Below are 14,585 nucleotides of genomic sequence, written 5' to 3'. Positions count from 1 at the left end.
AAATAATTGACGTAGTGCCTGCTGAGAAAAAACAACTAAATTTTCATTGTAAATTTTGCTTCCCCACCCTGTCAAACAACAAAATCCCTGAATATACAAGAGAACATCTGGAGAAGAACTGTCCACTGGAGTGACCACTATGCATGAAAGGGTTAAAATAGCAATTCTATTCAAATCAAGCATTTAAGTTTAATACACTCAAGTTTTCATTACTCATTACTTAAACTTTTTAAGGCAACGAGTTACCTCAGACTTTTTAGGTAAACTCAACTCTCTGGTCTTACAGTGTAGCTGTCCACTGGGGTGACCACTGTGCATGAAAGGGTTAACATCTACTTCATCTAAAACTGTCTAATTTTACATGAGACCTGCAAAATAATGCAAGTGACAAACAAAAAATGAGTAAAAGGGACATAAAAACACACTCAAATACACCTGCAAATTCGTTTCAGATGCTGCACAAAAACTAATCTAATTTCTGTGGATTGTGGAAAAAAAAAAAAAAAAAAAAAAACAAAAACAAAAACAAAAACTGCATGTGCGCCAAAAGCCCCAAACAGCGTGAACGCACTGGAGATGTGCGTCGTGACTGGAGAAGGAAGCTCCACATCCGTGGCTGCTCCTGCTCGGTTTCCACCACGTTATCTCCTGATCTTCTAAATGCGGCATCTATCTTCATCCTGCTCCTCCTCCTCCTCCTCCTCTTCCTCCTCTCCCTACTGGAACAGATGAAACAGGTAGGACACGCATCCCGTTTGGAAAATATCACCTACAGATCCAGTGAGTGGGGGTGGAAGTTCCCTTTTTAGTTAGTCCGTGTCGTGGTTGTTAGTATTCGCTGTCAGATGAGGAGTGGGTGATAATGGGAGATGCCCTGGCATCCGCAGTCAGATGCGTCGGCAGGAATGACACACTGTTGCTACCCATTCTGTCTGCGATGGTTGCCACAGAGACGGGCATTCTGCCGCAGGTATGCAGTACAGCACAGCGGACATGTGGAGCACATCACAGCCTCATTTTACACTCTGCTGGTCGGTGTGTGTTTCCCATGCAACAAGGTGTGCACCCACCGACTGTCCACGCAGGATTACACTGATGAAAACAATCAGCAGCAGCGACCTGTTTTAGTTTGTGGAGCTTTATCCACTTGAGATCTGGGTCTGGAAGTGGCCTCATTTTAAAAAGTGATCAGAGAGGCTCCTTAAGCTTATTTATTTATTTATTTATTTATTTATTTATTTATTTACCCTTTCATGCATCAATTATGAGAACCATAATCAAGATTTTTTTTTCCTGAGTGTTTTTATTCCTCTTTAGGCATGAAAAACAAAGTGATAGAATTTTTTATGAACTTATTTTTCATGGAGTTACAAAAATGTCCACTCAGCTGGACATCATGCATATAATTTTAGATGCAAAGAAACATGAATTTATTGATATACTATGTGAGAACTACAGGGTGGGGAAGCAAAATTTGCAATGAACATTTAATTGTTTTTTCTCAGCAGGCACTACGTCAATTGTTTGGAAACCAAACATATATTGATGTCATAATCATACCTAACACTATTATCCATACCTTTTCAGAAACTTTTGCCCATATGAGTAATCAGGAAAGCAAACGTCAAAGAGTGTGTGATTTGCTGAATGCACTCGTCACACCAAAGGAGATTTCAAAAATAGTTGGAGTGTCCATAAAGACTGTTTATAATGTAAAGAAGAGAATGACTATGAGCAAAACTATTACCAGAAAGTCTGGAAGATACTATTAAAGAAGAATGGGAGAAGTTGTCACCCGAATATTTGAGGAACACTTGCGCAAGTTTCAGGAAGCGTGTGAAGGCAGTTATTGAGAAAGGAGGACACATAGAATAAAAACATTTTCTATTATGTAAATTTTCTTGTGGCAAATAAATTCTCATGACTTTCAATAAACTAATTGGTCATACACTGTCTTTCAATCCCTGCCTCAAAATATTGTAAATTTTGCTTCCCCACCCTGTATGAAATAAAAATGCTTTTAATGCTGCTAATCTGAGGTTTTCTCACATTTTAACATACTCTAACACTAGTTATTACTCACTTCATGGAGATGATATGCAAAAAAAAAATACCCCAAAAACTACCCTGTTAATTACAGTCTAATCACAATTACAATTTTTTTTTTTTTTTTTACACTCAAACATGTTACTACAGATCACATTTATCTAGAACTGCAAAGTTACAGTAATGGTATGAAATGCAATGTATGGGAGGATGCACAGGCATCCGCTGTGTTGGCTGATGTGGAACTAAAACAACAAAATCCATGAATATACAAGAGAACAGCTGGAGAATAGCTGTCTACTGTCATGACCACTATGCATGAAAGGGTTAACCCGTAAAGACCCAAACATCCATCTACAACCAAAATTTTTCACTGATATAAAATGTTCAATACCTGTTGGTCCACTAATCCGATCAATATATGTAAGTAATTGGTGTAAAATGTAGTTTATCATCTTTTCATGGTTTTCAGATATGACCCATTTGGACGTTCAGAGGCTCCGTAGTGAACGTGGAAACACCATCATGTTCTAGAACACTGTTTCACCAGTAAAACCCATGGAATAACAGTGGATGGAGATGCTTATTTTATGTTCTTTGAATGATATATGTTGGAGAAAATAATATGTTTTTCTTCAGTTTTCTGTGTTTTGGATATTCAGTTCAGTTCAGTTTTATTTGTAGAGCCCTATATTACAACAAGGTTGCCTCACAGGGCTTTACAGAATTAATTGGATATGAAAACAAACAACAGCCAAATAAACAGTAGATGAAGAAAATGGATTAATGTCCCTGGCATCCCCCGTTCTTAGACCCTCCTTCTCTGCAAGGAAAAACTCCAAAAACCCAGTGGGAATAGAGAAACCTCGGGGAGAACCACAGTGAAGGAGAGATCCACTCCCATGGACGGACAGGCTGTAGATACACCAGGACTGATGGATGTCAGTTTGCGGACGTAGTTCTAGTCCGTAAAGATGCAGTAGGGTGGGTGCACGCACATAATAACCCTCAACTTTAATCTGACCTTTAATTAACATCTACATAATCAGTGAATTCAATATAGAAAATACCTGATTTTTACATAAAAAATGACAAATACAGAGGATAATATTAGAGTAAACCACGTAAGAAAGGTTAAATATAGAGACACAAAAGCAACACTTTATGGGTTAAAAATATACTCTGATTCATCCTCCTGAGACCCAGTAATGCATGTTTGTCCTCTGTAGGGGAATCCACTGCATTCCATACAAATAAATCTAAATACAAATGTGTTGTTGCAGCATGCAGGACAATTACTGAAGGCAAAAAAGCAGACACTTATACTTTCCTCGGTCCCAGGAGGATATGAATCCGATGCCTACGTGCCTATCTGAGCTTCTGTTTATGCTTTCTAATGACAGGTGTCTCTACAGGTCTTGCATGATGCAGCCTTTTCCGTGCCTATTCTCATACAGTAGCCATAACTGTTGTCATCAGCATTCTAGCACTGTTTCAGTTTCTTTTAGCTGTGAACAAGGTTGGTTTTTACAGCAGCAATAATATGCAATGTGAAGCAATGTCACTCCAACTGACACCTAAAATGAAGTGTAAAAAAGAAAAAAAGAAAAAGAAATATGCAGATAGGCTCAAACGTTATTCATGAGATTGGATATGGTGCGTACTCTTCTCTTTCAAGCTTTAAAATAGGTTGTATATTTGAGTTGAGATGTTACATTGTGTGAGGGACAAAAAATGAAATAATTAGAAATAAATAAATAAGTGAATAAATACATGCAGAAATAAATACACAAATGAATAAATAAATAATCAAATGCTAACATTTTCTGTTAGTATTACCATATTTGTATATGAATTTATTAATTTATTTCCTCAATTATGCGTGCATTTTTAAATGTATGTATTTATTTGTTTATATGTTGACAATTTTCTATACTTATTTATATATATATTATTGCATTTCCCAGTTTCTTTATTTATTTACGTAATTCTGTATTTCCACATTTATTCATTTACGTATTTCTGTTCATTTTGTCAGTGGTAAAGTATATATGTAAACTAGTGGGCGGTCCTAACTCCACTCTGAAGCAGGATTGGTTACATGTGATCGAACCTACTACTGCTGCCTTGACTTGACCGTTACTGTCATGTTTTGTAGCAGTTCAGGGGGTCGCTACATTAGGTATGGTATGCGCCTTCAGTCCACGCCAAAGTTTTTGCACATACGGATGGACGGATGGACGATGTGCCGGACGCCCACCTGCCCCCACTCATGGACCTCAATCTATCCTCAATCCGAACCTCAATACATAATTCTACAAGTAACGTGACAGACCTGTATGTGGAGGATAAAACTGTGAGAAAGTGAAAGTGAGAACCCCCTGGTGGAGAAACACTGCTGCACGCCAAAGTTTTTGCACATATGGACGGACAGACAGACAGACAGACGACGAACTAATGACAATACCCTGCGACGAGGGCTGAGGGTAAAAACCACAAGAGGAGTAGAGTAGTCAGTTGTTTCTGCAGAATGATATCATGAAATCACATTGTATGTGATGCCAGTTTATTGCACTTGGCGTGCTATACCTACGCATTTTCATCCTTTCACGGGTTATTTAACGCCATTTGATGGCGTGTCAATGCGCTAGCTAATCGCGCTAACCGCTAACCCTAACCTTAACCTTAACCTTAACCCTAACCTCTAACCCTAACTGCTAATCGCACTAATCGTGCTCATGACGTGTTATTTCACTTATTTTATGCAGCGTAAATATACACGCTTAGAATGCGTACAGATAACATGCCAATTAATACTGGCAATTTTAATTGGCGTGTTATCTGTATGCAATTCATAATATCACGGTTTGTATCTGGTTAGCCCAGTAAACCAATCCTGCTTCAGAGTGGAGTAAGGACCGCCCACTTCATTTACATATATACTTTTCCTCTGACAAAATGGACACAGAGATACATAAATAACTACATGTGGAAATACAGAAATATGTTAATTAATTATCAATGTGGAAATGCAATAATACAAAAATTAATTAAATATATGATTTCACAAATATGTAAATAAAAAGATATATAAATTTTGAAAGGCATGCATAATTAAGGAAATAGATAAATATAAAAATCTGGTAATAAAAACAGAAAATATAAGCATTTAATTATTTATTTATTCATTTATGTATTTATTTGTGCATTTATTTATTTATTTAAGTATTTATGTAGTTCTTTCTTTCTTTCTTTCTTTCTTTCTTTCTGTATCTTTTTATTTATTTTTAATTTTGTCATTTTTTGTCCCTCAGAGTTGCAGCTGTTGGGAACATACACAATTCATGTAGTGTTTCATTAACGAGTCCAAGATGCTTTCTGGTATTTGTTGTTGTTGTTGTTGTTTTTCTGTGGCTCTTCTTCACTGTGCTGAGTAAATATTTGAGCATAAGTTTAAATGTGACTAGACTCTAAGAGAGTGAACTTACTTGGGTTGGTCTATAGAAAAAAATAGTCGCATATAGTATATCGTACATCAAATTAATGTTTCACACTGCAGCTGATGTGTATGATGGAATGCATTGTATTTTTAAAACCATTTTTACGAGCAGCCTCTTATCCATTTTTTATTCATTACGAGGAGATGGTGATACAGTTTCTTACCTAAGATTAGATCACAAAACAACTCCATGCAGCTTCACAATGGAGTATGTTGGGCAAGCCTGTGAGTATACAGCTTTGAACAGCAGCCAATGTTTTATCACAGTGTTAAACCATATTAAGTGGACACTGCCTTTTTAAAACTTGGCCAGGGGACTACAGATGAAAACTAGCCTTCTGCTAATTCTGGCTTTTTTTTTAACCATGTGTAACCATGTGTTTTATGAAATTGCATCGTCCCCTTTCAAATAAACTAAACTATAAACTATAAAGGAAGTCGGACTAATAAACAACTGGTCAACAATTATTTATGCATGTACAGTACATTTAATAAAGATAATAGTTTTTAATACAGTAGGTGTGCAGACATGTAACACACACACCAAAACTGACCCTCTGCTTTTAACTCCTCACTAGCTGAACATGCAGTAACACCACACACACTGTGGGGGGGGGGGTTGCCACCACATTGGGCGCTTGGGTAGCAAATAAGGGGTTAACTGCTTTGCTCAAGGACACATCAGCCAATACTGTATTATTACTATTACGCTACTTGTTGCTTCTACTAGTACTTTCCAATGTGCAATTGCCTGTTTTTTTTTATAGTTATTGTGTTGCTGTTTTTTTGTGGTATTTCTTTTGTGTGTACATTTGATGTTGTGCTGCTATTTGAACCTTTAGTTCCTGAGGCTCTGCCCACATGATCAATAAAGTTCAGTCTAATCTAATCTAATCTAATCTAATCTAATCTAATCTAATCTAATTCAGTCCAGTCCAGTCTAGTCTAATCTAGTCCAATCCAATAATCTAATCTAATCTAATCTAATCTAATCTAATCTAATCTAATCTAATCTAATCTAATCTAATCTAATCTAATCTAATCTAATCTAACCCTTTCATCCATGAATTATTAGAACTTTAGTCAAGATTTTTTTTCCTGAGTGTTTTTATTCTTCTTTAGGCATGAAAAAAACAAAGAGATTAATTTTTTGTTTTTAATTAACCTATTTTTCATGGAGTTACAAAAATGTCCACTCATTTGGATGCTGTGTGTTTAATTTTTGAAGCAAAGAAACATGTATTTATAACGCAATATCAGAAAGTGATAAACTGTGTGAAAACTATGAAACAAAAGCATTTTTGATGCAGCTAATCTGATGTTTTCTCGCCTTTTGTCACACTCTAATACTAGTTCTTATTCACTTCATGGAGATAATATAAAAAAAAAAAAAAATTGTTTAAGAAAACTTTTAATTACAATCTAATAATTAGTAATCGATTTACACTCAGTCATGTCACTGCAGATCAGGTTTATCAAGAACATAAAGTTACAGTAATAGTATGAACTGCAGTTAATGGGATGGTGCATAAGCATCCACTGTGTTGGCTGATATGGAACTAAAACAACAAAATCCATGAATATACAAGAGAACAGCTGGAGAATAACTGTCCACTGTAGTGACCAGTATGCATGAAAGGGTTAATCTAATCTAATTCAGTCCAGTCCAGTCTAGTCTAATCTAGTCCAGTCCAATAATCTAATCTAATCTAATCTAACCTAATCTAATCTAATATAATTCAGTCCAGTCCAGCCCAGTCTAGTCTAATCTAGTCCAGTCCAATAATCTAATCTAATCTAATCTAATCTAATCTAATCTAATCTAATATAATATAATTCAGTCCAGTCCAGCCCAGTCTAATCTAGTCCAGTCCAATAATCTAATCTAATCTAATCTAATCTAATCTAATCTAATCTAATCTAATCTAATCTAATCTAATCTAATCTATTCTCCCATCTGAGGAATAGTGCTGGTGATCCTTCCGCCACAAGCTGCTTCTCCAGCCTTCTAGGTTTTGTGGTCCACTGTAAAGTTGTATTAGTTTTGTGCTGAGTTCTCAAAATCTGACTGTTGTTAAAGGAATGATATTAAAAGTTGATGTGAGACCCCATTTATTAGAAAAAAGAAAATACTAAAGGAGGTATATATCAAGATGTGCTTCTGAAAGGCAGGCTGTCATCCCCATTAATCTTCCTTACAGATACTTCCTCATTTGTTACTGGTCCTTTGACACTGTCAAGGAATAATACACACATAATTACACTGTTTGTGTGTGTTTGCACTTTAGTAATAGCTGACACTGTAGTGTGTGTGTGTGTGTGTGTGTGTTTGTCCACTACTTAGGCACAGTGAGTGAATGTTTTAACTAATTATGAATGATAGTGTGGTTTTGTTGCTCAGTAGTTGGTCTCACACATTCAGACCTATCTTCACATTTCATTAGCGCTGCCCCAGTGCTGTAGACAGGTGTGAACCTCCCATTATTGTTCTAGAAAAGTTAGTAAGGTTAGAGGTCTTCTGGGGGCTAGTTCTTGGTGAATGCAGGATGTTGCAACAATTCATTTAAGTAGTGTTGGCAGAGAAGCTGTTTAGCCGAGAAGGGGCCCATGAGGAAGCATGTTATGGTATTAGAACAACTAGATCCCAACAGAAGAAAACAGCATAAAATGATATGTGTCATTGACAAACCTTGCCATTGTCAGGGTTTAGTTGCAGCTCAGAAGTTATTGTTCTTTGATTTAATGAAAAGACTTTCAGAACAATAATGCACAGATAGTAGAAGGAAGGAGAAGGACAGTCCTGTTACTGTATGATGTAAATATTCACCTTTATTTCAGGTGAGTATGTCCAGTGAGCTCATCAGTAGGTGCAGTTTTACAGACCAGTGATGAATTATCATGGATTTGGTGCATTTGTACAAACTGGATTCTTAGAAAAGTCCAGATTTCCACATGTGAAATCTGTGATAACATCTGTGTTGTTTCAACTGTGAAAAGAAAAAAATTGCAATGTTTGTATAAATTTATTGTGTTATTGGAATATTGTGATTTATTCTGGATAGATAAAGTGTAACTGGGACTCAGTTTGTAATAGAGCGGCACAATAATAACAATCATTTGAGCATCGTCATCGCAATGTACGTGTTCGCAACAGTCACATCGCAGGTCCTGCAATGTAGGAGGCAAATTAACTCAGTGTGTTCTCGTCTAATTTCAAGGGTACCTGACACACACTGCACACGGCCATCCACCAATCACGGTCGTTCTTAATCAGTTTGCAGAACAGACCACGCCCCTACACATGGAGGGAGTTGCTGGTAGCAACATTGAAAAATGAGCAACGAACAAGAAAAAATCACTGAAAACGAAGACTTGGTACCAAAAAGAAAAGCAACATCAGTTATGTGGAATTATTTCGGCTACAAGAAGGATAATACTGAAACACGTGTTCTGTGTCGATAGTGTCTTGCAATTGTTGCCACAATGAGAGGTAACATAACTAATTTGTCTGACCATTTACATCAGCCCCACACAGCTATTTCATATCGCAGTATATATCGGAGAGTTAAAAAAAATCCCAATGTCAGTTTCTGTGCAGCCCTAGTATGTAATCATTGCACCAGGTCAAAGGGGATTACTGATGTGTAGAATTAGGGATAAAAAGAGGAACTTGTGTGAAAACAAGATGATTCCAACTTCATGGGCAACAGTGTAGAAACATATTGAGATTTTGATGCATGAATGTATCACCCTCTAAAAGAGTGGGACAAATACACCAATGTCTTATGTTATCACCTTTGGTTTTATTACCCCGCCCTCGAAGGGGAGGCAAGGGGAATTGTTTTTGGTTTGGCTTGTTTGTTTGTTTGTTTGTTTGTTTGTTTGTTTGTTTGTTGACACTCTAGCACCAAAACTATTGGTTGAATTCATACCAAATTGGGTTTATAGATTGCCAGTGACCCAGAATAGATCTGATTACATTTTTGGGAAAAGTAGGTCAAAGTTCAATTTTTTTGTTTTTTGTAATTTATAAAATCTTTTTTTCCCCCCATTTACTTATAATGGGTGAAATTTCAAATGTCTGTAGAAGCAAAACCATTAGTTGAATTCATACCAAATTGGGTTTATAGATTGCCAGTGACCCAGGATAGATGTGGTTACATTTTACATTCCCCAGACTTTGTACAAGACAATCCAGTCTCTTTTCATGGGTCGTTCCATGTTGGTGGAATGCTCTACCAAGTACTACGAGAACAGAGGCATCCCTGCCTATCTTCAAGAAGCTCCTGAAGACCCAGCTTTTCCAGGAGCACCTCCTGTCCTAGCACTGGCAGACATTCCATTTTAAACATTTTAATAAAGTTCTTCCCAGGCTTATCACAGACTTTCCCAGGATTATCTCTGGACCTGCTGCGGTGGTCCTGCCTCTCTCCTGCCTTCATCATCATCCCTCACCTATCCACAACTGCCTCCATGTGTCTCCCCCAACTCCCCCCTTCTCTCCTTCTCCCCCAGTCTCTATCTCTATCACTCTCTCTTTTTCTCTTTCTTTACCCTCTCTCTTTAACCCCAACTGGTCCAGGCAGACGGCCATCCTCCAGGAGTCTGGGTCTGCTCCAGGTTTCTGCTGTTAAAGGGAAGTTTTTCCTCGCCACTGTCACCAGTCACAAGTGTTTGCTTCTGGAGGATTCTGTTGGGTTTCCGTAAATTTGCTTAGAGTCTGGTTCTGACCAACTCTATATATAAAGTGTCATGAGATAACTTTTTTGTTGTGATCTGGCGCTATATAAATAAAATTTGATTGATTGAGTGATTTAGTTGGTTTTCCCCTGTAAGTCGCTTTGGAAAAAAGCATCTGCCAAATGCATAAACATAAACATAAACATTTTGGGAAACGTAGGTCAAAGTTCAAATTTTTAATGAATTTTTATGAATTTTTACAATCTTACCTTATAATGGGCGAAATTTCAAATGTGTATAAAAACATCAATTTTGTTTCAATTTACATCAAACTTGACACATATATACGGCCAGTTGATATGCTGACATCAGCATACGTATAGACGTGATGACATCAGCTGGATCGATGCCAAAAATAGCTACAATATGTGCAAGGGGTGGAGTTTGTTGTACCAGACACCACTTGTTTCTTTTTTATTTGCTTAGGAAATTTGGAATTGGGGTTTGTACATCCAACATGCTGTGAACTGTAATTGCTGATCTTGTAACTTTTCAACAAGTCGACAGGGGGTAAGAATGAAGCGGTCAGGTGTTGCATGGGTGATATGCAAATGTATTGGCTGAAGTTAGTCGGAAGACAATAAGACCCCTTAAAGAAGTAGAAGAAAGATCATTCGGGGCTCTTGAGGATGGGGGGGTCAGAGAGATGGGTGTTTGGCTTTGAAATTTCATGTCTGTTGGCTAGGGAATCTGATTCTCTGTAACCTTGGGAGACCACAGATCTGTGTAAGTTTGATTAATGCTCATTAAATGATTGATGCATTGCTATTCTTAAATCCTGTTTCAGGTCTGTTTTATGGTCAAGGTAATAACTGATGTAATGAACGTGGGGGATAGAGAATTGGAGTCAGATTCGTAAGTAGAATACCAACATTAATCAAGGCCTCGCTTTCGGAAAATAATGAAAAATCGCAAACTTTACATTAGGGACGTAACGATTACCAGTATAACGATAAACTGCGGTAAAACTACAGACGGATAGTATTACTGTTTAAATTCTAATGATCATGATAACCGTCTTTGATCACTTTTAGGGGAAAAAACCCTTTGTAAAGATCTGCTTTTATGTCAAATATTTGAGTATAGTGTTAATTTATTACAATTTTGATTTTATATACCTAATATTTGGAACCAATATTCACTTTTAAAGTCTTTGAAAAGGTTTGTTAAGCATCTTTGTGTTATTTATGGAATAAATTATATACATTGTTCAAATTGAATTTTTTTTGTGTGTTTTCTGGCCTTTTGTGTTGATATAGAAGGTTAAAGTGAAAAAATAATAGGCAGGTGAGATAGATGAAGTTGTGTTGAAAAAAAAGATACCAAACATGGGTATAATAAACATTTCTGTATATAGTATACAAAGGCAAAATCAAAAGTACTGAAAAACAGCCAAAGTAAGCTCAGACCACTAAAGGTTAATATTTGAATATTTCTGCAACAGATCGTACATTGTGCCTATTATTTTATTTAAATTTTTTTTTTTTTAATACAACTTGGTTAAATTATTTCAGTGTGTGTATTAGTACTTTTTGAACATTTTGAGCACAATTTCAATAATATCACGATAATAATGATAATCGTGACAATTTTGGTCACAATAACCGTGATATGAAATTTTCATATCGTTACATCCCTGCTTTACATTATACATCTGCAGACTTTTCTTGCTCAGCAAAAATTCAAAACGCAAACTCTTAGCTTTTTGGAACACATTAATAGTGAATGTGTTTCTTCAGTCATATATAGTTCCAGTATCATGGGTTTTATTGCTGGAAAACTCTTAAAACTGTACATCTTAGTAAAAAGTAGGACCATAAAATTATTGTGTGACTTTTATATTGTCATTATATTGAATTGTGAAAAGTTTGATGTATGACTTAATCAGGTCAGTTTTCATAAAGTTGTTCAATGCAATTCTTTTTTTTTTTTTTTCTTTTAATATAGCCAAAGCTTCCATTTTGTTAACATAATGGTCAGAGTAAACTCTTCTAGGAACAGTGTTGCATATCTGCTTGGATGATAACTCTTCTACTGGTTAATGAAGTTCAGTGGATCCCATCATAGTCAGCCTTCAAATAAAGTAGAATTACACACTAAGATCTATTTGGCATTAATGAAATCTTGAAAAGCGTTTCTTCCATCTACCTATTAAAAGGTGCTTGATTAGTTAATATAATCGTGCATCGTAATGACCGCTTTAGTACTGTTAATTACTGCTGCAGATTCAGCATGCCTTCTGCCTGTCATCTGAATATCATGGCACAGTGTCAGAATGAATTTAACCATGACAAATCCTCAATGCAACAATCAAACACACTATTACATGAATTATAGCTCTCAAACAATCTCTGGACAGATGGAGAAAAATCAGTGTCTGATTATGTTCCCTGTGTCTTTTTTGTTCTCTGTACTGTCTCTGCTCCATCCTCCCCTCCCCGTCGCTCTCGATAGCGTGATTGAATGCATGTGGTCTGTGGCGTAATCTCACAGTGATTAATGGGATCAGGTTTTGGCCGTCCAGATGTGCCAATTTGATGTGCTATCTGTTCTTGTTTGTGTGTGTTTTTTTTTTTTTTTTTAGATAATATTCTGGCAAGACATTGTGTCACTTTCCTCTTCTCAGTGATCATTTTAAATAACAAAAAGAACATTTATTTCCCTGTTTGCTACATTTTACAGTAATTTATGCCATCCTCAGATGGATTTTCACACCTGCAGTGATGCACAGTGTTCACTGGATAAATGCTGTCATCCTTCTGTGAAAAACATTTTTTAAACACAACAGCCCAAGTGAATAGCTGGTGTGTTGTTTGTTGCACAGTGCTGCTTGTGAAATATTTGGCTGTTTGACCCACTTGTTGTTATGCTAATACCTGCACACAAAGTCTGATAATACAAATGCTGAGATTGACCTTCAAATACGTAGGTGTGGGGTGTTTAATTGTACCAAATATACCTGCCAGATAACATGTTTTTTTTTTTATTTGTTCGAATTAATTTATTACCAAATTCAAAGTTGTGCTGCTGTTTACGGTATTATATAAGGAACGTCTGATTATGCAATTGTTTTAACAATGGCTCGCTCAGCTTGCCTGATTTCTGAGTCTTGGCAAAAGAGCACCTTAAGCACTGGCAGTTAAATAATCTAGACTTCTGGGTAAACCGCACATTAGAAGTCTTACAGTGGGCTGTTTGTATTGGGAGCATTCAGGTCAAACTTTTTGCTCAGCAAAGCCTTCAGTGAAGCTAGAAGAACTTGCAGCATTTCACTTTCCTGGAATTACGCATTGCAACATTGTAAGTAACAAACTTGTAGTTGTCTAACTTGTAATAGAAGAAAAAAGCTTTTATTCATATTTGCTTTAACCCACTGTATCATATGTTTTTGTATATGTTTCATGGGCTGCTTGTAGCATTATTTTCTTTCCTACGCCTACCTCATAAGCTTAAAATTCCAACCATGTATGAAGCACAGCAGGTACCTCAGTTCACCTAAGTTCCTTCCTGCTGACTTGCTATTCAGTATTATACTCCCCCTGAAACAGAATTCAGTGTGCATGTCAGTGTGGCACTGAAAAAAAAAATCCAATGAACAGCTGTTGATGTTATTGGCAGCCAAGCACAAAGGACATTCACTTCTCCAACATGAGCAGGGAATGTCTACAGGCGTTTTCTGTGGCATGGGCAGATATAAGTGTGATCTGTATCACGTTGGCGGTGATGGCTATAATGTTAAATGGTTTGGTTTCAGTGAATGCTGCGGGTCTTAGAGGTTACCACATTAAGGGATGTTAAGGAGTTCTGAAAAGTTCTGATGAAGATGTCAGGAGTGTAGATTGAAACAACATTGTACTGATGGAGTATTGATGTTCACAGTAATGCACTACATTAACCCATAAAGACCCAGTGCTACTTCTGTGGCAGTTCCAAAATATTTTTTTCTCTATATTTAACCTTTCTTAAGTGATTTATCACCATTTATTATGATATAATCCTCTTTTGAATTTTTCCAGTGAAAAAAAGCATTTTCCTATCTTTAATCAACTGATCATGTAGACGTTTATAAAAGCTCAGATTATAGTTGAGGGTTATTGTATCTAAAAAAAGAAAACTGAAGAAAAAGCAACTGAACATTAACCCAGTGTCTCCATCCATTGTCATTGATCCAACTCCATGGGTTTTACTGGTGAATCAATGTTGTAGAAGATGACAGTGTTTCCATGTTCACTACGGAGCCTATGAACGTCCAAATGGGTCGTATCTGATGACCATGAAAAGATGATAAATTGCGTTTTAC

The sequence above is a fragment of the Sphaeramia orbicularis genome, chromosome 5 (genome assembly GCF_902148855.1).
Source record: "Sphaeramia orbicularis chromosome 5, fSphaOr1.1, whole genome shotgun sequence".
NCBI lineage: Eukaryota > Metazoa > Chordata > Actinopteri > Kurtiformes > Apogonidae > Sphaeramia > Sphaeramia orbicularis.
This window is presented reverse-complemented; position numbering follows the sequence as displayed.